Here is a 26903-nt window from a genome sequence, read left to right as displayed (position 1 = left end):
ACCAAACACCTATGTGTTTAAATCTTTGCAATAGTTTCATTTCTCTGCAGATTTAAGTAGATAGACTGTAGTGTCTTGTTTCATACAATATCTGTGCTAGTCTGAGAGTGAGCTACCACTGAAGGGGGTACTTCTACACATCTCTTCCCTCCCACCCCCATTTTATTTAGGGATAAATGTGTTTTCTGGCTGTTCCAATGTAAAACTATTCTTTTTCCTCATCTGCAGAAAATTATCTATATTGTGCTATATCTCTCCAGTTAAACTAACTTGCCATCACTATATCTGGTGGAGAAGAAAAAATGGAAATGTGTGGTTGGGAAGGGAAGGGACTTCCACTTTTGAGAACAGGTCCTGGTGAGATTGCTTTGACTGTGATGTGAAACTGTTCCTAGTGAGAAATATTGTGGAATTGAAGATGGGTTGAGAAAGTAAAATTCATCTTTGAAACTGGATTAAAGCTGCGATGCCGTAACACCTCCGGCGTTTCTGCAGTCTCTCAGCTGAGGAAACTGAGGCTGCAACTCTTCAACTAATAGAGGGGGTTTTTTTAAGGGAAATTCTGCTTAACCATCCATCCTGTGGCCTGACCTCTGATCAGTGCCAATTACAGTCAAAGCTCTCCTACGCAGGCATGTATCTCTTTCTAAAGAAAATAAAGGCTATACAAGCCTCCCGCTACCTGTGTGCCTCCACATAGCGCAAATCTCTGTAAAGCTGCACAGGCTGCTGTGTGTGCCGGGGATCCTTTTGACCTGAAGTGCAGCAACGATGTATAATAAAATTATTATGCTTAGACTACAGAGCCAAGCCTTGCTCACCTAATGAAACCAAATAATTTAAACAGAATTACTGAAAAGAAGTGAAGCAAGACTTGTCTATGAAATCTTCAATGACTTTTTCTATTGCACACTATCAGTCACGGAATGGATTAAAACCATTCATGTGAACCTTTCATAAATTTTTAGGAATAAATAACATAGAGTTATCAAATGGCAAGTACATTTTCATTACTCATATGAATGTTTGTAGCAACCTAAAACTGTGTTCCTTTTATGTGAGAGAGATTTGTGGGAGGAGAAAAAGATTGGGGTTAAGATTAAGAGGTAATGATGTGACAGGCTTTAGCTAAGACAAAATCACTTCTCTAGTTAGCAGAGTAATTTCAGCAATACATCTTCTGTAATTTTTTTTAATCACTTAGTGATTACTTGTGTGGTGCTATTTGATTCATTGGCCATCAGTACCTGATTAAGATTCTGTGCTTAGGCCATCATTACTTTTCAACAGGCCACCCATATGGTGTTAGTGTTGAGCCACTGCAAATCTCTCAGCTTAGCACTGTGTATGCTGTTAAAGACGACTATGTGCAATGCTGACATTAGCATATGTTCTTCTCTTATTCTGTTGACCTTTATCCATGGCATTACGCTAACACTGGATGTTTGGAGTTGGTCCAGTAAGAAACTGGGTTGAAATTATGAAATTAGCCATCTGTCTATTGAAAACTTTACCACTGACTGAGCTAGGAAGCTGAAACAAATGAGCACAATGACGCAAGGAAATGTAATATCAGATATGAGGTGGACTTCGGTTTTCTGTATGTTTTCATTTCTCTCGATTATAAATGGACTGTTTTTCTCTAAGTCTTGTATTGTGATTTCCTATGACAATACTGGCATTATTGATGAGAAACTGCTTCTTGAAATTTATTAGATATTAGTTTTCCTTCCTATATATTATTCCTATTTCATGTTCTGAACATCTCCCTCTTACAATTAATAGTAAAGTGTTTTTATAAATTTGATATTCCTGACATCCTTCTTTAAGATGGGCGAGTTTTTCCTTTTGGTCTCATGGTTTCTGTGATTTTGATTCTAGAAATACTGCAGGCAATATAAAATAACTTAAAACACTGTTGCAATAGCAATAATTAGTCATTCATGAGCTACAATTTCAAAGAGCTTGAATATTTTCCCTCCACTATTGCAAGGTCTCTATTAAGAATAGGAACTAGAGTAGTTTGGGCTATGAAGAGCCTAATGGAGCATTTAAAAAATAATAATTCATTTACTAATTAACAAAATAGTGTTTGTTTATTTACAGTACATAAAATGTTTCCATCAGGAAACAGCCCACTAAGACTCAACAGCAAGCTTGCTGCGCTGACAGCAGAACATCTGCAGTTTAATTTAATACATTTACTAAATGAAGTGGGTAAATAAAGGGATGTTAAACAGCTACTTCCCAGCCTCTGATATTTTTACTTCTCTCCAGAGGTCAGAAGCACTGATGAATGATTCCCCTTCTTCCAGTTTGCCTTGTTTATGGAGGTTTCCCATATACAAACATTGTTTCCAAGGGTGCCACGTTGCAATTGTGATTGATTAAATTACATTGGCTCATCATACCTCACTTACATGTTCTGTATGTTACTATCCGGGATTATTTTACACAAAGCATTACTTTATGCCTTTTAGAAAAATATTTTGTGTGGTATGTGGGCACCAGTCACAGCAAACGAAATAACTCTCATGAGGATTATGTGTTCTTTTGCTCAAATTCTGGCCTACTGAAATCAGAGATTTCAATGGGTCAGCAATTCAATCCCAGCCAAAACCATTCTTAATTTTTTTCTTTCATAGAGCGTCTTAATATTTTTTGCTTAGAGATTATTATATGTAAAGCCAGGTGTGTATAATCCATTTTTGATAGAATTTTCATTTTCCAATAAAGTGGATTTAAGGTATCCTTGACCCTTTTTGGTGGTAGTTGGGATAGCTTTTGTAAGTCCTGGGTCCTCATCATATTTCAGGGTTTATGTAAGCAGGTGATAAACCCAGAGGAAGAAACAGTTTTCTGTTGAAAGATACCTATAAGGGGATATTTTACCAAAGACAGTATTTTAACCAAAAATGACTTTAAAATATCCATCTTTGGCATATTATTTTTCAGCCAAATCCAGTTTGCCAGGTAGATCACAGAAAATGCTGTAGTCATAATGGAAGTTTAAGCCACTGCTCCCTCCAAAAAAAAAAATTTTATATGGCACATTTTTATGGCACATAAATTTATGACTTGAATCACAGATTTACTCCACATCATATACGAGCTCTTGGACAAAGCAGAGAACAGAACTCAGTTTACTTCCTTTTCAGTCATGTATCTTAACCAGAAGTCTCTTCTTATTATTAAGCCTTTCAATCATTTTCATGGGAAGGGTTCAAATGTCCATTTACGTGAGGCTGGCCTCTTTCCTTTATACCTGGTAACATGAGTCTTGGTAATTCATTCTAAAGATGACTAGATATAAACTTAGCCTATTTTCCATATGGAATTGAATTCCATACCCACAGGTTTTAAGGAAAAAAAACAGGTACTTCCATTAAACCTGTTAATGGAGACATGAATATTTGAAAAATTCAATGAACTTAGATGCTAACTTTTTTGTTTAGCAGATAGGCCACTACTTGACTGCAATTTCTGAACTTAATGGTTGGGAGCCTAGTTAGGGCAGGAGTCCTTGCCTAGAGTAGCAGTACAACTGCCTTATGGCTGAATCGTGGTACTCTAATGTTAGTTCCACATTTTAATGACTAGAGTCTGTAAAATAAAAAACCAAACATTTTTAAGTAGTAACTAGGAAAACTTCAGCAGCATACCTTAAATGGATACTGAAAATGCTATTGTTTAGATACTAGAGGGTAATGTAAGAGCTTGCAATACCTGTGAGAAAAATCAGTATAAATACAAAAAATTGGATTATCTTGTAGTGAAAGAGTGAATTAGCATGTTAACATCCCACTCCTCTCCCCATTGCTATTAAGCAAGGAGTTTAAAAGGCTTATGGAGAAGGTTCATTTTTGATAGATGATGAGCAGGGTGAAAACAAAGTGGTTTTGGTAAACTAATAAAAGCCTGTCTCAGGTTCGTAAGTACTGTTGAAGTAATTAACAAGCATGAATTTTGTCAAAAGAGGTATAGGATTGTACCAGCAGCCTGTGATTTTGAGTCATCCTCATGCACATCTAGAAGTACATATTTTTCACTTGTGAGTTTGAGCTGCAAAGAACAGATGGACAGCAACACCTTCACTGCCACTTCTTTGAGATTACACTGTGAGGATTCACCTTTATATTTAATACAGAAAAGTCTCATGAACAGTTGTGTTTTGGGAGGTCTAATGAATCAGAACTCACATGAGCACGGTCCGTTCTCTGGCTACCACAGCCTTGCAGGCAGTTTGGCCCCTTTATACAAAAGAGATTGGGGTGGTTTGACCATGGTTGCTAATCTCTGTTTTGCTTGTTTCATACAGAACTTCCCAGAAAATGAACTTCACCATGAATCAAGTACAGAATGCTTAATAAGGGTAACTATTTTGTTTCTGGAGCAGCTGTTTGTCAGAACAAAAATAAAAGTTATTTATTAGCAAAAACTCACGTTTACATATTCATACAGCAGAAACGATTTAATTCAAACTCTGTTGTATGCACACACATACCTATATCAAAGATTCTCCCAAACATGCATATGTATTCTTTTTTATTTTAAGGAAGTGCATAAAAGTTTTCTAACCATGCTTTGAACTTATTCATAAGATTTTATGTGTCTACCTGGAGCAGATTTGAAATTGCTTTTTATAAAATATGCTGCATTTATAAAATGCTTTTTTGGATGCCTTTTTATTTTTCAGTGTTTTTATCAGCCCCAACTCTGGATTTCATAGAGCTTAGGGAATTTACAAAGGAGCCAACTCAGAGTAAACTTAAGTCACAGATATTATACATACAATAGTCTGTCTGCTGACGCCAAGCCTCACTTTCCTCCTCCACTAATAAAAGCCAGTAACAGTTGTCTGATCTTTTGCATCAAAGACAGTGTTTATGAAGTGGCCTGTATCGTTATCTTGAAATATACATATAATTCCTGCATTAAAAGCTTGAAAAGAATTATGAATCAACATTTCATAGTAAATTGTACACAGATTTGAGGACTGAAATAGTATGTTTCATTCGTGAGTACCAAACCTTCAAAATAGGAGCACCCATGAAACAAGCTCCGTTCTGATTAATGGCATTTACTTACCAGAGTGATTTTCTTTTTGTTGTTTACTATTTTAAAAATTTAGAAATAATAATGATCCTAAGTTCCATATTCACAGACTTGGGATATTAGATTCAAATTTAAGTGGAGTCCAGTTTTTACATTAACAGCTTTCAACTCAAAGTCCTCTGATTATTGGTAGAGCAAGTACAGAACGGACTGCAAGACTGTTATTCCAACAGCATATTACAACTTTTAGGGATCGCTTAGAGCACCTAGATATGAGAGAGAGCTCTTGGTCAGTTGGGACCATTCAGTCTGGTTGACAGTTCACTTTACCATGAAGTTCTCAACAGTGAGCTATGGTCCAGGTGAATTGTCACAGTGGTAGCAGTCTTCTCCTAGCCACTTACTTGGAGCCCCTCCTGCCCCCAGTTATAAACAGGGACAACATTAATGGTCTGTTTTTGTCATGGGAAAGAGAGCATCAGCGAGTACCCATCCTGCCCACTCTCATCTGGACCTGGACGGTCCCTAGGAGAAGAAGGGAGCCAGGAGTGGCCTGTGTTGGCAGCCCGGCCTCGTTTGATAGATTTCTAGGCACTCGCGCTGTTGGAGTGGCTCAGGATCAGGTAGAGGGGCTGGAGGTAAAGCCTGTCCTGTAAAACACAGTCAGCGTTCCCAGGAGGTTCCTGTCCTAAGATGCACGTGCAGGTGGTTCGCCTGTGGCTGCGTAATAGATCAGATACTTCAGAGACACCTATATGAACAGTAGGTTTGAAGATGATTCTATGGATGATAGAAAATCATATAGTTTATTTCAAATGTTATTTTTGTTCTTCTGTGGTAAATCTTTATAATACACAGTCTAAGGGACTTTACTTAAGGTCCTTTAAGTAACAGCAGATCTGGATTACTTTTTTTTATAATTTTTTCCTGGAAACTGAGAACTCTGTTTCTTGACACCTGAAAACATTGATGAATTCTGGTTGAATTCAGTGAACACATTCGGGTAAAAAATACACCAGAACATGGAAATGTTGAATAAATGCTTTTGGTATGTTCAGAAATTCTGAATAAATTTGTCTGGATGTGACATAATGCATGAGAACAGGACATTTCCCCCTTTTTCCCTTATTGAAGTGGTTAGCTAGTGTTACTGTGCATAGAGGAGCAATATTTTGAGGAACTGAAGGAAATGGCAAGGAAGCATTCCAGCTTTGGATGCCTTGTTGGCCAGATCTCAAATACAGTCTTTGAGCTTTCATCTCCTGCCTTTCTGGCTTGTCTCTGGCTATTTGGACTTTGTGGGAGTGCCTGCCTCCTTCCCTTCATGCACCCTTACTTCCAAGGTGTAGAAGCTTTTATTTATAACAAGTAATTAAAATGCCCCAAAGAAAAAACAAAATCTTCTGCCAAAGAAACATCCTGGCTTTTTTTTAGTTTGCTTAAATAGAAACTTTTTTATTCTGGAGAGTGAAAATTATCCCCCAAATTTACACAATTCCCCAACTTTCATTCTAGAATTGAATAAAAAACTGGTGTCGAGCTGGACATCTGCAGCTAAAGGAGTACAAAATTGATAGTTTGAAATTGTAATTTGAATGGAAAGCAGAAGAAAACTAATGTTTGGGAAGCTTAATCTTTATTTTCTTTGGTGGTTGCACTGTATAAATCAGGTGCTTTGAGTAGGCTCCATTGTAGATCTATTCTGAAATCAAATACTTATTTATCATCACAAATATGATAACTGCTGAACAAGTTTGGCAAAGCTTTTAGAAAAATCTTGCAGAAACTCTCATATTTTTGCCAAAGTTTTGGAAAATCTCCAAACGTTTGTTTAGCCAGAAGAGCATATCAAACAGCACAGAGCAAAACAAAATAAGAGAAACTAATTTGCATTGGAGAAAAAAAAGAAGTCTCTCATTTTTCTTGTTGCAAAATACTGAATTGGGAAATTTGTTTCAAAACAAGGAATAATGGGGAGCAGAGGGATAAATCAAGGAAATTCACGTTGCCCCGTGAAGTGTAGCAAAACAGCTAACTCGGGATATGTTTGCCAAACCATTTCTAGACTAGAGAGTCTTCAGATAGCTGCATGTATTGAAACACTGCGATGTGTAGTCAGTTATTTCTGTTTCAATGTATGAATCATCTTAGGTCTGGAACAAATATCTCTACCAATTTCATCTTTCCTTTGTTCAGCTACTATAAATACAGTATTTTTAATTAATTTCCAAGTAGAGAGGATAACTTTGATTGCTTATTAGCATATATTTAGTATAAAAATCCACAGAATATTATAAATTAAAATGCATCTGGTGTTCCTGTTTCATAGCTCATGTTATAGTTTACTTAAGTCTTAGTCATTTGCATCAATTAAATTGAATTAGAATATTTTTCTCCTCCTAGTTTAGTCCATCATCTTCAGCTGTCAACAAGCATATGCCAGTCAGCAGTGTAGCTGTCAAAGCTGACATCAACATCTATAGTTGTATTTTTCTGGTGTCTGTATCTGTCTTTCTCTGAGTATTTCTTAATGTTTGTCTTACTGCTAATAAAAAAACTTGCGAAGAATTAAGTTTCTGCTTTCCCTGTCCTTAAGAGCCATTGGAAAAGGGGATTTCACTGTGGAAGTCTGACTTCAGCAGTTAACTCTGTTCCCATCATTAGGGTTAAATTCTAGAGGGTTTCGGTAGTGTTTTCAGTGGCAGCAGGGAATCCTAGCTTCATTGAGGTTATTAAAAAAAAAAAAAAATAGTATAATTAAGCCCATATTTTTATATTCCTAGTATTTCAGTTAACACTAGAGCTGTGATATTTCTTATGAAAAATATAAGTGGAGGGCCTATTCATAGAAAAAAAGCGTCTATGGAAATATCAGTAGTAGTGTGTAGTGCCAAAACCAAGTTATGAGAATATTATTGCTTAAAATACATCCAAGTGATATTCTTTCACTAAAATGGAAAACATTATCATTTGCAGTACAGTGTATGTATGCTTATAGATATCTGAGATTGAAACAGATGAAACATTTCAAATTTAAGATTTTTCTTGTACAAATCAAGAAAAGATATTAGAAGCAGCTCAACAATAGAGCTATTAAAAATAAAAAGAAATAATTTTCAGGGAAAATGAGAGTGAATGATGAGTGATGTGCTCCTAATGAGGACTGAAAAGCTTGCAGTGTAAATAATCAGATGGTAAAAATACTTAAGCTACAATTTTTTTTAAACACAGTTACCTAAGCCACAGGTCTATACTACAAATTTCACAGGAAAACTTTGCATCCAACTTTTTAGCAACGCTGACCTTTTCTTCCTGTTCACAGAGAGATAATAAATTGATACTTACCTCACAGGATAGTTGTGAGGCTTATTGAATGTCTGGGAAGCACTTTGAAACCTGAAGGGCTCTCTGTTATAACAGGTATTAGTAATGCAGGCAGAGGGGGAGTTCGATCTGAGGATTTGTCACAGGAGAGTATTTTTAAGCTGAATAGCTGCAAAAGCAAGTTGTGCCCATGGGGGCTCTGGCCCTAGTGATTATCTTATTGCCCACCAGAGACATACAGTGCTAGCATCAAATTTTCTTAATTATCGCTTGCTGTAGAAAAGTGTTGGGACCCTGCTTAAAAAACTAGATATTTGTGTGAAACAAGTCTCATTGTAGTTATTAATCGATCTCTGAGTTACTCTATGGCTTTATGCTAAAGATAGCTCATAGATAAGTAGCATATACTACAGAAAATAATGGCAGCATCTGTGGGAGATGGATACATTTTGTTCTATAATTAGATCTATATCGTTCCTCAAAACAGAAACAAAACTGAAAGGATTTTTGTCACCATGACCTGGGAACCAAGTTACAGCTTACACACAGCGTTGTTTCTAACGTCAGGGGTAGATCAGGTAACTTTTTTGTCTGTAGTGAGTTTGTGGAAAACAAGTCCCAGTTTTAAAATTAAATTAAATTAAATTTTAAAATTAAATAAATTATAGATTAGAATAATAAAATCTGTTGCAGGTAGGGTAGAATGTAAAAGACAGAGACTGTCTTTTTCTGTCAGGCAGCTTCTCTTAAAAATATTACAGTAGTTCTATAATGATCAATTCAGATGTTCACATTAGCTCCAAGTCTCTGCGGTACCAGAATCGTGTATCTGGAAGGAACCTTGAGGTGTGACCTACCCCATTCCTCTGCTTCTGGGCACTGCCAGCTCTCCCTAAATCACTCGTGATGAGCCTGTAACTCAAATTGTTAGAATCCAGTGGCAAAGTTCCCACAGCTTGCCTCAACAGTCTATTGTAGTGTTCACTACAACTTTCTTTTCATAATTTTTTTTCCTAATATCTATCCTAAATCTTCCTTATTGCATAATTTCCTCACTTTTCTCTTATTTCCTATCAAACTAACCATTTCCATTTCCCATTATCACCATCTCCTTTTCAGCAAACTTTTATAGTTTTGAAGGCTCTTAAGCTATATGTTATCTAAAATGAAAGACCCCCAACTCCTTCAATTTTTCCTCTTGATTTTTTTCGATGTCTGATTATTTCTGTTGGTCTGGGCTGGGCTGTCTGTGTCAAATTGTTTCATGTCATTATTAAATTATGATGCCCAAATCAGAACTCAGCTGAAGTCTTGCAGGGCCAACTAGATAACCTCCTTTCTTTTATACTTGACATTGTCATTGACATTTAAATTTTGATCAAGAAAAAAGTATGGGGTGGTTAAATAGGATTTATTTCTTATTTCCAAGTATGAATCCTGATCTCATGCCCTGGTCGATCGCAATACACTGTTTTACTCCTTTTCTTAGCAGGAAATACCTGAGAGTCTGCCTCAGTTAGGGGAAGGGACTGATTGTTTCATTTGGGTCTAGGCATGAGTGATTTCTCAAGAAATCCCTCTGAGATTTTTTGCAATGTTCTTTATTTGACATGTTCCAGTAGGAAAAATGATAGTAGGAAGCAGTTTTGGTCACTCAGTAGTTGTTCGATTGCTGTTCTGACTCGATTGTTGTATACACAAGTTTCAATTTTGTACCTACTCCTTTAGCCAAAATCAGAAATGAGTGACAGGTGTATCTAATAAAGTTGCTCCTTGCACTGAATTGTTGAGCTGAACTCAACAGTTTGTCGTTTCAGAAAAGTCTAAATGACTCCAAAGGTATAAGAGTAAATTCCTTTCATGGCAAGGAGCACATGAATGCTGTTTTCTCATCCCAGGTGGCTGATGTTTATTGTGAAAGCAATCTCCTTTATGGAAGCTGCCGAATTTATCTACTTTGCATTCACATGACAAGCGTTCTGAATGGTTTAGGTCCTGTTGCAGCTAGGTGTCTGGTTCAGAATCCTGCTCCGGAGTTTCAGACCTGCTCCTGGTACTCTTGGATTTCCATCAGTACACTGCAGAAATATTGCCAGAGTCCTGTGGCAGGTCATGATTATCAAAAAGAGTGTGAGGGAACTCTGCCTGAAGAAAACTTAAAAGACCCTTTTTTGTAGTTATCTGCATGTAAAGAGAAGACTACAGGCTTGCATTACCTAAAGAAGTGAAGGGTTTTGCTTCACTCTCTCTGATAACCAGATACCCCAGACAGCCTGTTGTAAATGACTCAGTGGCATCGTTGGTTCCCAGCAGGAAAACTCTGTGAACTGCTCTTCGAAATAGCATCAAACCTGCAGCTCCGACAGGTATTTTTAGGTCTGTCTTAAAGACAATCCAGCTTCCATACACTTCAGCTTCTTTGTCTGGAGTCACTACAACTCCAGACATATCATTGAAACGGGGTATAATTGTGGTCTCATCCCTTCTCAATCCACCCACCAATCTCAACTGTTTTGAAGGAGCCTCCTGCTGTGCTGCAAGGAGTATTTAGAGCTTTTTTTTTTTTTTTTTTTTACAAGATATGTTGATCAGAGTGGAAATGCATAGGAACAGCCTGAATATAAAGACTGTCTTGGAGGGAGAAGAAGTGCAAATATCTTGTGAAACCTTTACTTTAGAACAATATAATTTATTATAGTGGAATACTTCAAGCCATGAATTTCATTGGAGGTATGTGACTTACACTACTTACCATTCTGGCACACTGAGTTTTCAGTCAGTATTTTTTGCCATTATAGGACAAATGGTAAGACATTATAAGACTAATTAATAGTAGAATAGAGGTCAGCTCCATGTCATTATAAAGGTGGGTGTCTTGGTAAGAGGTAGGAAAAAAGTCGAGCAAGCACACATAGATGTTCAAACAAATTTACCGAGAAGGACAAGACAGATGTGGAGCAAAGCTCCTTCCACTGCTCCAGTTAGATCAGGATTGTGTCTGCACTAGAGCACTAGAACTTTTATTCACAGAAATAATCCCTTTGAACTTAGTAAGGCTAGTAATTGAAGTTTTGTTTACAGGCTGCATATAGCTTCACTAGCCAGCTGCTGTTTATCCGGTGCAGTTTCAGTTTTTTTCTTTCAACAACTGGCGGATGCTTTATAGACAGTACAATAAAATGGGAAATACATATGAAGAAAGAAGGGATTAATGAGGGGTTCGAGAAGTCTAGAAAGGAGACTAAGATAGGAAGATGTTGCTTTATTTTTACTTCTAATATGCAGCCCAAAGGATGAAATCAGACTGGAAACTTTTTCAACCGGTGCTGTATTTTCACATTTAAATTATAACTTTCAATCATCTGTAGCTGTTGAAAGATGTGGCTCTGGCTGGCTCCTTGCTTCTAATCAATGAATGACATACAAATACCACCAAGTCTGTCTTTCATCATGCAAGTGAGAAATCTGTATGGTCACACTAATACATCTTACCAAAGAGCAGCTGGAATAAGATTCGTGCTTTGGCAAACTGATTTTTTTCTTAACTGCTGGAATAGAGCTGGTTGAATTGTTGGCTTTTTAGAAAACATGTTTTTATGACTTCTAATATAAAACAGAAGATAAAGGGGAAACAATGCAAAATAGTATATCAATAGCAGATAATGTTAACCTGATAGTATATTCTATTGAACAGTTACAGGAAACATTTCAGACTACTAGAAAAACCCTTTCCATCCAGTTAAATTAATAGTTGAATAAAGCCATATTAAGAGTCAGAAAAAAATACTAAATAGAAATCACTGCATTTAATACAGAGACTGAAAGAATGATAGTGTGGATAAAGTTTTCAAAAGAATTTAAGGTATAGAAGCTAATCTTGTAATTTATATCAACTCTTGTTCACTCGAATAAGGCTAATTACTTGTTGGAACAGTGTATAAAGACAGAGGGAGGAAGCACAAACATGAAGTCAGTAACCTAAAAGCATAAAAGGACAGTATGTATTTTTTCCAATATGGAAAATTCAATTAGATTTATCTTTTTAGATCTTTTTGGAACTAGAGCAGTGTAATAAAAAAGCTAGGAATACCAACCACAATGATGTTTTCCATAGATTGGAATTAATTTGATATAACTAAAAATGAACTTTTTCCTCAGTAAGTATTCTGTAGAAACAAGATCATACAAAAACAATAGAAAGAAAATATTTACTTGTGTTAAAAATCTTTCAGTTTTGCTTTCAGTGAGCAATTGAGTTATTTAGCTTAACTGGCACAAGTGCACATAGAGAATGAAAATTAAGTCTATCAGAATTTTCCTAGAAATAAAACCAGCACATGAGCAAAGATGGGAAAAATTTATCAGGTAATGATGTGGTAAATAAGACATGCAGCAATAGAAGCACTTTAGAGAGAAACTGTACTTGTTTGGAGATATGGTAACATCTACTTCCTACCGAGGTAAATGGCCTCGAAGCAGAAGCCCACTGTTCTCAATGGTAATCTTTTTCCATAAAGCCAGTGGGCTTTAATTAGGCCGTGATTTTTGGCTTACCTCTCTGCTTCCCTTTGTCAGCAACTGGTGCTTTGTAGAACCTGCCAGTTTTGGTTTTCTAAAGGTTTTCCAAATTTAAACAGGAAGGATAGTATTTGGTTAGATCTCCCACGGTGCTAATGACCATTCAGCTAGCAACAAGGTTCAGCGTCAGTTCTGAACTTACCCAGTCATCGCTGGAGTGTTTCATGGATCCAAGAAGCTTGGACACCCAAGGCTGATCTGCAGTGTCTTTAGCTGCCTTAGTTCCTACTTCAACAGAATATCAGCGTTAAGGAACTATCACAGTGGAGTTGTATTTAAGGCACAACATGTCAGTGTTACATCAGTCAGAACCTGTTTCCTTATCCACTGTTTGATACTTTAATATCTTCACAAGGTCTTCCGGGCAGGGATTATTTCTTTGTATGGGTTTATATGAAGTTAGAGGTGGTGGACACTGCAATAATAAAAATCATAGTAATACAAAATTTAAAATAGAGTATTATGCTCTCATATGAATTTTAGTAATTAAAAAGAAACAATAATTCCAAGAGAATATATTCAATTTACTCCTCTAATACGTCAGTGATTGCATGCAGTTTAGACTGGGGAAATGTACATTCTGTTCTCCTTTACATGGAATTAAATCGAATGCAAAATGGACACATTCATGAAATGTCTATGAAATTAAATCCAGAAAGGTTTGTGTAAGGCATTAGATTTAATGATCACTATACAGTATAATTAAAAGATGATGCTACCTGAATATCAGATTTTCTATATGCATGTTTATTTGGAGTTTTAATTGAAAATAAACAAAATCAGAAGTGTAAAAAAAACGTAGAAAAGATGTGTGAAATGTAATGATAATGGTTGACTTCTAAACAGCCAAGGAAATTATAGTCATCTTATGTGTGGGACAGGAACAAACACCTCTTAATTGCACTTCATTATTACGTACCTTTCTCTTCTCAGTTGTATATATTAATTATAAAAATCATGTTTCAGAGACGAGAAGCTGTACAATAGGGTTTTTTTTCCTCCCTCCCTTATGCTGTCTGCAGCAGGATGGAAGAACAATATCAACTGTCATCCACAGAAAGAGCTTAAGAGCTTTCAAAGACGAATCATAAAAAGAATGAAAGGCTATTATAAAAAAAGGAGGAAAATGCTTTGATTTCACAGATTTGCTACTTATTAATGTTTAAGGTTCTCTCTTCTTTTTAGAAGTATCTTCTCATATTGTTTTGTATGTGTTATGTGCAGGTACATCACTTTTTGATGACTATATCACATGACATGTGGATTACGTAGCTAATTATTAACGGATGGAGGTTGAGAGGATAAGATATGGGAAAAGATACTATAGCAGCCCTACAGGACTTGCATCAATTCTTCAGATAAATTGTGGAACATATGAACATGACTCTCCTGACACAAAGTGGCACTCTCTTTTGGTTTTTTTTTCATTTCATTCATTTGTTTCCGTAGAGGAGTACTTTAAAATCCTTGGAAAGTCAGGACATAGTTGTCTCACCTATTTTGTGTTTATCTGGGACCACATTCTTTGTGGCTTCAGGTCTCTTTCATAATTTGGATTTTCAGGGGTTCTGTTTCCTGTACCGTTAGTCTTGATGTTTCCTCAAAGCTTGTATTCTAGCTGACAGAACTGAATATCCTGACCGGCTTTGCTGAATCCAGGAGCTACCTTCCTGCTGAAGATTTAGTGAGTGCTGGATGTGGCCTTGCAGTGTAACGATCTGTGTCACACTTGCTACGCTAGTATGTGTACCATAAACCAAAGAGCCATTATCCAGTTATACTAGCCTTTAGTATCCTCTTGAAGGTTCGGCAGTTTCTTTCGTCTTCTGTCATTTCACTCTAAACTTGAATATGTTTTCCTGAAGCAGGAGTCCGTGATGCTAGGTCTCTCTTGTGTGTCCTAAGGCTGAATGCTTCATCTCGCCCAAGCCCTGCAGCAACTCACTCAGCTTCTGCATATCTTAGAGATGTGATGTCACTGTCACAGTTATAAGCTGACCATTTCCTGTTGCATGCGTGGCCTACTAATAGCAGGATGAAGACCTCAGAATATGTATCATTCTTGGAAAAAAGAAATCAATGATCTATTTCAATAATAACCACAACTGTCAGTGGTTCCCTACAGGGTATGTACTGACGGAGGTACAGGGGCTTTGATGATGCTATATGCTTCTCTGCATCTGTCTTCCAAACTTTTAAACTGTGTCTCCTTCAGACAAGAAAGAAAGGGAAAAATCTTCCTATTCAAATGGCAGGTTTGCTACATCGGTAGATATATTCCTGAAAGGTGGATGCAGACTTCTGTCAGTTGAAGTCTCCCTGTTGATACATTCAGATTTAAGCTGCTGCTATTTCAGGTAGATCAGTTAACTTCTCCCAGATCTGCAGTAACCTTTACTAGGCCTTACATTTGCTCTGGTGGGAAGGAAATCCTTCATGTCCAAGAACTTGAGGCTTATTACATGTAGCGTGAAAGTAAAACATATATGAAGGAGTTAGGTATGAAGGTCCAGTCTGATAAGTCAAAATATTAGTTTAACACTTGACATACTGATAGACTTCCTTTTTTTCCCCCTCTCTCTAAAACAATTATTAGTGAAAACTATGGTAACTTTCAAAAGTATGACCCCATTTTCTCTCACATGGACAAACACAGCTTACATACTGTTTTAATGGATTGGTCAATTTATTAAAAAGAAAATAAACAGTAGAAAAGGAAGGAGGAGTGCTCTACAGAAACTGCTCTAAATTACAAGTATGAGCTAGAGTGGCCTGCAGATAGCCCTGAGATCTAAGAGTAGCAAATATGTTATATTATCATTGAGTTTCTCTGCCATATCATGAGCAGTTCCCTAAAAGGAACATATGTTCCTCTGGATGTATTTCCTTCATTCTTCCTATTTTTAACTTTAGTCCATATTATATGTCAGAGTAGTTCACTGACATAGTGTAGTCAATAGAATTTCTCAGCACAGTACCGGTCTCCAGCACTCCTCTCTACTTTAATGTCATTTACAAAGTAGTTTAACCATTAACATATATGAAGCTATCTAACTTCATGGAGAATAATCACATGATACAATTTTACTGAGGAAATATTAACTTTAATGGAAAATAAAGCTCAGAATAGTGATTAACCAGTTCATCTGAACACTACTAAATAAACTGGGATAACCAACTTCTCAGAATTCAGATAAAAACATGAGGAAGTTAATATTAAATAAAAAGCTTGTACAGTCTTATATTTTTACAATATGTGCAGATGTATCCTTGATCTAATCATGTTTTGTTTATGATTAATGGATGATTCACTTTGAAGACCATTTAGTTTGTTCATACCTCATTGAGAATTTGAAAAAAATCATTGGTTTAGATCCTAAAATAAAACTGCATTGTGTGTTACAAAGTATTAAAAATTTAACACAATACACATGCAGCAATAACATGGGGAATTGAAGCAGACAGAACATGGAAAAGTTTCAGTTATGGCACAAGTGTTACCCAACCTCAGACTATTAAGGAAAACTTCAGGTATAAATTGTGTGTTTTCAACCGATTAAAATTTCTCTCTTCTTTCATTCTCTGTGATGTTTTATTTATAAATGTAAATTTATGCAGCTGAACTCAAAATGTAAGCATGTGGAGTTTTTATTTATTTTCAAGACTTGTATTTATTTATAAAGCAAAAATTAATACATTCATAAACACAAATGGCTGGAAATATGACCAAGTTGCTTTTGTTAAAGAATATGCAAAACTGTGCATGTTCAGAATTTGTATTTCATAAGGGGATATAGCCATTTCTGTGACATTTCACCTAAATCAAATATTATTAGGAAACAGGTCGGAGAAAAGGTATGAAGTAAGACAAGATAGTAATGAAAACATCTGTGCAAAATTCCAGAGAGCAAAATGATTTGGCTTTTATTATATATGCGTATCAATCTTAACAGGATTTTTCTTCTGATCCTGAAGTAAGGATTGCTTTGAAAAATGCCGTGTTGGGGTTGGGGGGATAAATTTGCAGGAAGTACTATTTATAAATAATCCTTCTTGATATAATAGGAAGGCCTGCATGTTCCAATAACCTGAGATCTGCATTCCTGTATATTTTAATTTTTAGAAGTGACACTTAGTCTAACGGTATCTGGGGTGAACCAATAGAAATAGTTAATTTGATAACTTAGGCATTCGCTGTGTGATAAGCTAACAACCTCTTTGGCAAAATAGTTTTCTTGTAGTGATGCAAGATAAATGGCCATTCTGGCTGTGTATTATTAGTGGCTGACGGAGGATTGTTTATGCCCTAGAATTAGTGATACAGCAGTTCTTGTCCAAGAATAGTCACATGGCAAACTTCACCTCTGTGTACAGAAATACATATCTGTCCTTAATTCTTCAGTAAGGAGTGAGAGTGGGTTTTGCATAGTGCTTTGGCCTGTGCTGCATTTAATTTCCTCAGAGTAATTTATCAGCAGTAGTGGTACATGAGTGACAAAATGAACAATTTAAAAACACTGGGCATATTCAGACTGTGTCAGGTGACTTGCAGTTTATATGATAGTTCAAAATTTGTATCTTCAGACAAGTGTATTCTTGCTTTCCTGTTTAATCCTTCTCTTTTTTGGTTTTTGCCATTTACTCTTCAGATATTTTAACAATCAGTTCCTTATCTTAGGTGACGTCTTATAACCAGAGGATAATAGAATTAAAGTTGATTCCAGCAGTGTAACATATTAGAGCAACATGAGGCTAACGGAATTTTTTGGTTGATTCACTTTCCTGAGAAAATTGCCTGATGCTTTCATTTGTAACTTGGCATTCAACTCTCTGATTTAAAGTTTAATTGAGAACTTTTAAATTTTTTTCCATTCTCTGCTTCAGTGACTTCGCTGCTGTTCATTTAAAAACTGCTCATACTTTACTCGGCTTTTGCATTTCATGACTCTCTGTGGCATCTATGATTCAGGCTGATTCACCTTGATACTGGTAATACAGAGTTCAATGAATTATGTATGGTTTGTGTCACCACTTAAAAAATAATATAGCTCTGAGAATTTAGACTGACCTTTAGCCCCTGGTTTGCATAATTTTATGGTTTTATGTTTTACTGATTTTTTCAGAACTATTCATACTTTGGTTATTATTCTATAACTAAATGTTGCCCTCTGTGTTCATATTGCTGATGATATTTGGAACCAGAGCAAGTTATTCTCTTTTCTTTAAAGCTGTGGAAAGAATTTATCTAAGTGCTTGATGTGAGTTTCTTCTTACAGTCATTTTGGAAACATCTCAGCAGTGGACAAAATTAGCATGGGGCATTATTAGTACCTATGCTACTTCTGTGTTTTACACACAGAAGCATTGAATATCCTGCCTGAACAAAGCCTTAAATGGCATTTTGTCAGGTTCTCATTACCTGGCAGTAATGCATCCAGCAGAAAATAGGTGCCTTTACCTAAAAGTTACAATTCAATGTAAACTACGGTCAGTTACTCTCTGAACTAATTATGTAATTCCCAACAAAAAAATGGGAAGAAAATATCCTATATCCCAAGGAACTGGTAAGGAAATGAACCCCAAGCTACTGCGTGTCTGATCCCTGCTGCCTCCAAGCTATCTCCTCCCGCATCCCCCAGAGAGGGCACTTCGGAGCGTGATAGGAGTCATATTGAAGAAAATTTACTTGCTCACTTTACAGTTACTTAAGTCAGAAGCTTTCATCAAATTCTAAGCTATCAAGAAAATATTTTAAAGAATAAAGGGAATATGGTGGAGGAAGGGGAAAGTGTAAACAGAATATCAACATCCTCATAATCATAACTAGCATCTTTAAAAGAGTGGATTGCTAGTAAGTTATATGTATAGCACCATGGTTGTACAAAAGAACAAGAACAAAAATGCCAAAGTTTCTCTTCCTCTGCTCATTCTTCATGATGAGATAAGCAGTCTTTCTTTCATACTTGCAGAATATTTAAGGTATAGCTCTGAAACCTGTCTAAGCCAAACCAGTTCAGAGTTTTTGAGAAGCATGTACGTGATGCCTGGCAACAAGTATACTTAAGCTAATATATACTAGTGCACACTGGGTCGAATTCCTTAGTGTTATAAAATATGATATAAATGGTAGTGTGCATTTCTTTAACATAATAAGAAAATTACCCCCAAAATGGGGGTAACAGTGTGAGAAAAATCTGACTCCCACAGAAATGAAGTTTTGGATGGTACATTTTGTTGTATAGTTCTTTTCAATGCAAGTCTGCAAATTACATTAGCCATCAAACAGGGAATTAAACAGAATCTATCTCACAAATATTAGCTGTTTTAGATCGACTTATACCAGATTTGCAAATGCATGCACGAATAGCTATAGAATAGGGCACAAAACTAAGATGTTTTATTGTGATTTTGTACCCTGTACTGAATGGGGCCTAATTAATTCCTGTCTATTTACAATTCTAGTAACCATTTTGTTCTGTCCGTTCAATGCAAGTGCAGCATAACTCCACTGGAATCAGTCCACCAGATTTGAGCAGTATAAATGAGAGCAGAATATAGCCCATTATGTAATAATGCAATAAAGAGGGGATCAATATACCTCAAAAAGATTTTAAATAACATATGTTTGCAAACAAAAATAGGTGCCGTAAATTACACTGAAAATAAGACTGCACAGGCCTTTTTAGACAATTTCATTTCCTTGAAACAGTTAATTTCTAATGGCTTAATTAGCAATGCAACAAGCTAATAAAAATGGAAGCTCATATTGCTTCATAGATGCAATAACGTGTTTGGATCCCTTTTAGTTCTGCTGTTGTTCCTATGTAAGAATCAGTACTGCAGGCAGCAATTATGTGTTGTTTTTTGGCTAAAATTCCCACACATCTGGGATAAACAGATATTCTGTTCGAACTTCCTCTGTTAACTCCACCAGTTTCCATGGAATGACTCTCTATATGCTTGTTAAGTAAATGATTGTTATAAGACTATGGAGACATGGTCGATCAAATTAACCCCTTTTGTCCAGCCTCCAAAATGGTTCCCTTCATTTGCCTAAATTCAGCTGCTTTGGGGAATTTTTTCAAGCTTGAAGGACTCTCTGGATTCATCACATTAGCAAACTGTAACCTGAGAAGAGGGTCTTTGGAGCAGCAGGACTTCTTTGGCCCCCAATTGTTTTGCTAATCAAGATTATTGCCACTATTGAGATGTGGAAAGATAGCCTAGCTGACAAAATTTGTCAGCTTCCCATGAAATAGTTCTGTCAGTTTAGTCAGGGTGCCGGCTAATATTAACATATAAATGAAGTCTCTACCCCTCACCCCTTAATAGATGCAGAGAAAATATAAACACACACACAAAAAAACCCTCTGTGCTTAAATCAAACAAGCTTCTTTTCTCAGCTCTAACCCATGTCCCTGGAAATCCTGTGAGTACTGGAGCTAAAGGGAGGGGGGAGGGAAGGAGAATTTGCACAAAACTACTTTTAAGCCATAAAGCAGCAAAGCTCCACTCCCCTGCTGATAGCAACAGGAGATTGATTACGCCTGCAAAAGTACAAATGGTTGCCTGAATGCAAGTGGCAGACCTCCAAAGCAGTATGTTCTATGTGCTGGTTTTACATTTTATAGCAGAGGACTTGGATACAAAGTGGAAAAGTGGAACAGGGGGTATGAAAGAGTTATCTTTGCCCAGAGGTCAAGCCTATGAGAACCGCCCCTGCTAGCTTTGGTGTCTGACCACAGAAAGATAGCAGAGGGAATCTAACCTCTGTGCAGCAATCGTCCCCTCCGGTCATTCCTCACACTGAATCACCCAGCACCTGTTTTTTGCCTTTCACTCTGTTTTCTCATAATCAGGGTACATATTGTATTTTCCAGCTGACCTACAAGGTGATATAATCTGATGCTCTTTCGCCCATTTATACAAATTTTGCATTATTTTGTCAAAGGCAAATGCCTCACATCATTCTGGCGGCAACTCTTTCAAATCCCAGCTGTACAGAAGCATAAAACAGTAGTTCAAACTTATACTCGTTTTAGTTGTAAGTGGATCAACTGAAAGTTCTCTCTTAATCTTTAGCCTGATTTACATATAAATAAATTAATATCTTGTGATATTTGTAATCTGCGAGTCAGCAATATTGATCATTTGGTACTAAATTAGCTCTTGAATGGCAACTGTGCGGCAGCTTTGTGTAGTTAGTGTACGCACCAGAGATGACTCTTCTAACCAGTTCAATAGGCTTTGCAAAGCATAGCTTTAAATAAAAGAAATCCTTCAATCATGATTTGTTCTTGCTTTATGAGAAACAATCAGATTATTCCTTTGTGCTGAACTGTGACAATACTCTAAAGCATGAATGAAAACTTAGAATATATGTTCCCCCAGTGGATTACATCAGCCTTCTTGTTCATTAGGCTAACATGAAAAATAGATTTAATGTGTAAAATATCTGTCACTGAAGAGAATATTAAGAAAGTGACTTGAAAGGAGTTTGTGGGAACTTTGAAGATAGTGAATTAATCACAAAGCACAGTATTTGTTAGGTAGTTCAAAGCAGACCACTCCTAAACAGTTCTAGGCGACTAACTAGGCTCCCTACTTCATTACTTTTAAAAGTTTACATACTGAGTTGGTTTCAGCTTCTCCAAAAATGTTGGGTAAAGTATTGCATTAGTTACCCAAAATGTGGAGCTAAAGAAGTATAATCCAAAGAGTACAATTGTTACCTATTGTCTCAAGTTTAATGGCACATGTAATGTTTACACTCATACATTTGATCCCAACTTTACACTTCAATATTCTGAGAAACTTTAATTAAGATGTGTTAGACTTCCTTTCTAAACTGAAAAAAATAATTGGGAGCCACAATGTTAAATCTTGTTGGCAACAGGATAGAGTAAATAATAAAATAAAATCTCTTATGATTAAAGTCATAGTCTGTTTAAAAGTCCAGATCTCAGAATCTTTGTGAATTCCCTGGATTTGCGTTCTAGCTCCACAGTTTCCCTAGGTAGCGTCCGTCTCACCCCTGTGCTTCAGCCCCTCTTCTGTGGGGTATGGGGTGGGGAATGGCGGAGGGTGTTCTTATTCACTACCCAGTGTGGAGGAGGTCATTGCTGACGTTTTCATATAAATGATTGAAGCAGTCTCTGCCCTGGGGAGTTTACAGTCTAGAATAGCTTTTGGTTATCCCTTAACAGTGTCAGTTCATTGAAAAGTTTATTTTCTTACTTTGTGTTCCTCCAGCTCTAGAGCTTCCCACAGTTTGGCTTCTGTTATAAGCATCAAATCTAAAGCTTCTTAGATACCTTTAAATATCTTAAGGATAATATTAACAGTAAGAGGTCAGTCCTCTACTGAACAGATGCCTTTCAGGTCACTGACATTTAGAAGCAACCTTGTAACACAATCATTTAGATGCGCTTGACCATGTGGATTTAAAGCCTCAATTTACTTTGCATGACTCTTTCTCGCTTGTGTCTCTGGTCACAGTCCCCCATCTTTGAGTCTGCAGCACTTGTCAGGTGTGTAGTTCCACTAAGAAAAAGAAGTGCTGTCCAAAAGGGAAGTATGTGGAGATTACCTCTGCTGTGGTGACTGTCTGGCTTGCAAACTTGCCTTGGAACGGGTGCTGACTGTTGTTCATAAAGGAGTCCTTCATACCTTAGAGAGAACAGCTGCCTCACACTTCAGTGCACACAAACAAAACACCTGCTTAAACCCATAAAAAACAGTAAGCAATGGGTTTGACTATATGTTGAGCTTTGTTTACGCTTTCTTATCCTTTTTGAAATATTTTAATGCATTTTTCTGCATTTTTTGACATTTTGAAATACTGCATTTTCTTTTTTGCAGAAACATGTTTTTCCTTCTCTTTCTTTGGATCATGAAAGACACTGCCAATATTTTGCTTTTCATGATGAGTAAAGGTAAACCTCCATGAGTTTGGTTTGAACAAGCCTCCTGTAATTTTGGCTGCCTAGCTTTCAAGTCTAATTCAAATTTCACTACATTATTTGAATACAAGCAGTCCTTACTTCTTATCTATCTTTTTTCCAAATACTGGACAGATACTGAATGTTGCATAATTTGGTATTTTTCTCTCATATGCTGTAAGTATACGTATGCATTTCACATATGGAGTGACTGTAGAGTTTCATCCATGCTGTTGAAGGGTTTTTAGGGTAACTTCAAGAGGTAGCAAGGAATCTTTATAAGGAAATTGTCATGCTGACGTTCTAGTTTTAAGCCATATTTTTCAGTGGATGAGGCTGGAAGATGGAAATGGCTCTTCAGGAATGGCAGTGAGATAAAGTTCCTGTTCTTATCCCTATTAGTGTAAAGTGGAAGTAACTCCATTGAAACCAGTATATAACACCGATTAAGAGATGATGAACTTATGTGTCAGGATCACTCATAACATTTATAACTTCTTGCTTCTGAGATCTATTTCACACAATCTGATCCTAGTTTCTGATGGATTTCCATTGCTTTCAATTGAAATGCTCACCAGTGCAGGGAAGCTGTGCGTAGTGGTCAGACTCTGTTGGTCGTGTCAGTGGCTATGGTCATATGGTAGCTGTTACCATCTGGTCTTTGTGATACAAATTTGTCGTCTCCAACAGTTCATAATGAGCCTGACTGATATGATAAAATCCTTTACTGCCACCGACAATAATTGCCATTCTCTTTGGAAATTGTAGAAGAGAGATTAAGGACTTAGTGTCTAAATTTTAAATGAAATATTCTCTCACCATTATGGGTGGTCTCTTTCCTGGACACTGGTAGGACCGTATATTAACACTACCCAATGCTATTGCCTGTACTATGCATTAAAAAAAAGTTGCCCTTCAAAGCTGTCAACCTTTTCATATACTAAGCCGAATATCCATATAGAGTATATTAATCAAAATGAGTTTGAATTTCCTTTTTTATTTTTAAGCTTGCCCTGAATTTTATTGGACTGACTAAATCTAAATAATAAGCATAACTATTTTATTTAATCAAGGGAAACAAGTGGGAACAAGTTCCTAAGGACAATGGCTCTCTGCTGGAACCCGCAGAAGCAAATGCAAGCAATGTAGTGGGGAAGATCAAACTTGTTACACTGCTGATATTCTAAGAGTTTGAACTCAGACTCCCTGCTGGCCTCAATTTTACAATGATAATCATTTCCTAAAATGTCTTCATTTTGTAAATGAAGCTGTACCTCCCTCTGAAGCTGGGGTTTGCAAAGATTAAATCATTTACATTTCAAAGCCTTCATTTTTTTGCCAGTGTGAGAAATACTCAAGCAGGAAAAATGAGTGCTCCTTTTAATTTTTGAAAGCCGGGGGAGCATTCATAGTGAAAATAATCACAGCCTATTACAGCAGCCTTGCTTGCCCAGTCCCACTTCAAAAGGATGAGCCTATCTTTTCCCCGCCCAGCAGTGAATGACCACTTAAGTGAGTGATGGCTTATTAATACTATGACTCAGCCACTTCTCGATAAGGAGAACAATAAGGGGTCAAAGCTTGAGCATCCCTTACAGGAATTAATGAGAACATGTTGCTGGTAATTTGGTCTTTTGGAGATTACATTTAAATTAAAAGGTTCTTGTGTCAGGTCTAATGGTGTGAGCAGTGTCGCCACTATTTGAAATCCAGAGATGACATTTTTGCTCTGTCACACCTGTATAATTTCATTGACTTTATTAAGAAGGTCAAAGCCTTGGGGGTTGGACAGCATTTAAAGAAAGAATCAGAGAAACTGATAAAACAAAACTTTAAGGAAGTTACTCGGAAAAGACCCATAAAATATGATAAGTAGTTGAAGGTCTCTTAAACTATATACTTGGGTATATTGTTGTTTCCAGAGTCAGAATGTATTATTACAAAAACACATTTATGTGTAAGACTTGCAATTGGTTCATTTTTAAAGAACGCTTACTCTGAAGTTGTAGCCTATTCCTTTCTGAAGAGCAGTTTAGCCAAGCAGAGCTAATACTGTATGTGCAAGTGTGGGGGCCTTTCCTTCAATTCCTCATCCCTCTTTTCATTTTAAAAACTTAGATCCTGAGATGGCTGTTTTCTATTGCTACTTTTTATTTTTACATTTTGTTATTGATATTGAAATTTGTCATGACACTTTAAAACAAAGTAATAAAATGCAGAGATCAAGGTTATTTGGAAGAGTTAAGAATACAGTTATATAAGACAAGGAAAAGACAGGAAGAACTAGAGATATGTGTGCGGTTGCAGGGCCATGATCTCATTGCCATTACAGAGACATGGTGGCATGGTCGCATGACTGGAGTGCTGTCATGGATGGCTATGTGCTTTTTAGGAAAGACAGGCCAGGAAAGCGAGGTGGTGGAGTTGCTCTTTATGTGAGAGAGCAACTGGAATGTATTGAGCTGTGCCTAGGGGTGGATGAAGAGCGAGTCGAGAGCTTATGGGTAAGGATTAAAGGGCAGGCTAGCATGGGTGACACTGTTGTGGGTGTTTACTACAGGCCACCTGATCAGGATGAGGAAGTCGATGAGGCCTTCTACAGACAGCTGGAAGTAGCCTCACAATCCCAGGCCCTGGTTCTCATGGGCGACTTCAACCACCCTGATATCTGCTGGAGAGACAACACAGCTAGGCACAAACAGTCCTGGAGGTTCCTGCAGAGCATTGATGACAACTTCTTGACACAGGTGGTGGAGGAGCCAACAAGGAGAGGTGTGCTGCTGGACCTCGTACTAACAAACAAAGAAGGACTGGTGGAAGATGTGAAGGTCGGGGACAGCCTTGGCTGCAGTGACCATGAGATGGTGGAGTTCAGGATCCTGCGAGGAGGCAGCAGGGCACCAAGCAGGATCGCAACCCTGGACTTCAGGAGAGCAAACTTTGGCCTCTTCAGGGACCTACTTGGAGGAATCCCATGGGTTAGGGCCCTAGAAGGAAGGGGCGTTCAAGAGAGCTGGTTAATATTCAAACATCACTTCCTCCAGGCTCAAGAGCGGAGCATCCCTATGAGTAGGAAGTCAAGCAAAGGAGGCAGGAGACCTGTATGGATGAGCAAGGAGCTCCTGGCAAAACTCAACCAGAAGAAGGAAGTCTACAGAAAGTGGAAAGGGGGACAGGCCACTTGGGAGGAATATAGGAACGTTGTCAGAGTATGCAGGGATGCGACGAGGAAGGCTAAGGCCCGTTTGGAATTAAATCTGGTGAGAGATGTCAAGGACAACAAGAAGGGCTTCTTCAAATACATCAGTAGCAAGAGGAAGACTAGGGAAAATGTGGGCCCTTTGCTGAATGGGGTGGGTGCCCTGGTGACGAAGGATGCAGAGAAGGCAGAGTTACTGAATGCCTTCTTTGCTTCAGTCTTTACTGGTCAGGCCAGCCCTCAGGAACCCCAGACCCTGGAGGCAAGAGAGAAAGTCTGGAGGAAGGAAGACTTTCCCTTGGTGGAGGAGGAGTGGATTAGAGATCATTTAAGCAAACTTGACACCCACAAATCCATGGGCCCTGATGGGATGCACCCACGAGTGCTGAGGGAGCTGGCGGATGTCATTGCTAAGCCACTCTCCATCATCTTTGAAAGGTCATGGAGAACAGGAGAGGTGCCTGAGGACTGGAAGAAAGCCAATGTCACCCCAGTCTTCAAAAAGGGCAAGAAGGAGGACCCAGGGACCTACAGGCCAGTCAGCCTCACCTGCATCCCTGGAAAGGTGATGGAGCAGCTCATCCTGGAGGCCATCTCCAAGCATGTGGAGGAAAAGAAGGTGATCAGGAGTAGTCAGCATGGCTTCACCAAGGGGAAATCATGCCTAACCAATCTGATAGCCTTCTATGATGGAATGACTGGCTGGGTAGATGAGGGGAGAGCAGTGGATGTTGTCTACCTAGACTTCAGCAAGGCTTTTGGCACTGTCTCCCATAACATCCTCATAGACAAGCTCAGGAAGTGTG

This window comes from Apteryx mantelli, chromosome 10 (genome assembly GCF_036417845.1).
Source record: "Apteryx mantelli isolate bAptMan1 chromosome 10, bAptMan1.hap1, whole genome shotgun sequence".
Taxonomy (NCBI): domain Eukaryota; kingdom Metazoa; phylum Chordata; class Aves; order Apterygiformes; family Apterygidae; genus Apteryx; species Apteryx mantelli.
This window is presented reverse-complemented; position numbering follows the sequence as displayed.